The sequence below is a fragment of the Aedes albopictus genome, chromosome 3 (assembly GCF_035046485.1).
Source record: "Aedes albopictus strain Foshan chromosome 3, AalbF5, whole genome shotgun sequence".
Classification (NCBI taxonomy): domain Eukaryota; kingdom Metazoa; phylum Arthropoda; class Insecta; order Diptera; family Culicidae; genus Aedes; species Aedes albopictus.
Genome location: NC_085138.1, coordinates 266,502 through 267,332, shown reverse-complemented (window position 1 = coordinate 267,332; position 831 = coordinate 266,502).

The following is an 831-nucleotide window of genomic DNA, read 5'->3' as shown; positions in this document are numbered from 1 at the left end:
TGTTTCTTGACCATTGGAATCGAAAAAAAACCTTGCAATTGAATAACATTGTTACTCACTGCGTCAGTTGGTTTGCAAAGAACAAAGGAAACAGATTTGTCTTATCGGAAGGATTTTTCTCCAGCACGCGGCAAATTGCTACCAAGTGGAAAAGTAGCTCAACTGGAAACAGTTCGTTCTATTCGTACCATTTAAATGCAAAAAAGAATCGAACAATCCGGTTTAACAAATTGGAAAATGAAAATTCAATATGCGATTTGATAACGAGCCAAAGTTTGTCTTTCGTATTATCCCTTTGCATGGTGCTTGCGAGCTTGCAGTTCGATTCCGATGCAAATGCTCTGCCACTGAAATACAACATCGTCGTCTTATTGCCCACAACTTGAGAGCAGTCTTCGTTCACCTGCTCGAAGCAAAATGAAACACAATGGAAGGATTAATTATTAGTTTGATTGAATTTTTATCTTGGTGGCGGCACTATGAAGCATTATTCTAGAACTTTCCAAATCACTTTTAATAATAAGTTTCAGAAAGCACCACTAGAGGGAGCCATTAGACTGCACATCGATCCCACTCCGAAATGGAAATCCAGACCAACTTATAATATCACAGCTGGAGTCTTTTTTTTTAATCATCGTAGAAATCGGATCCGATTTTTCTCTTTGATCGGTGGTTCCCAATCTAATGAAACAATGTGCATTGTACGCACTGTATAAAACTCAATTCACATGTAGATTTTTGTGCCGAATGTAGTATTGGTGTAGGGTGGGGCTTACTCCCCGGCCTTCCCTTCGGGGATGCCCACCGCACTAAGGGGGATTCAGGTGGCCA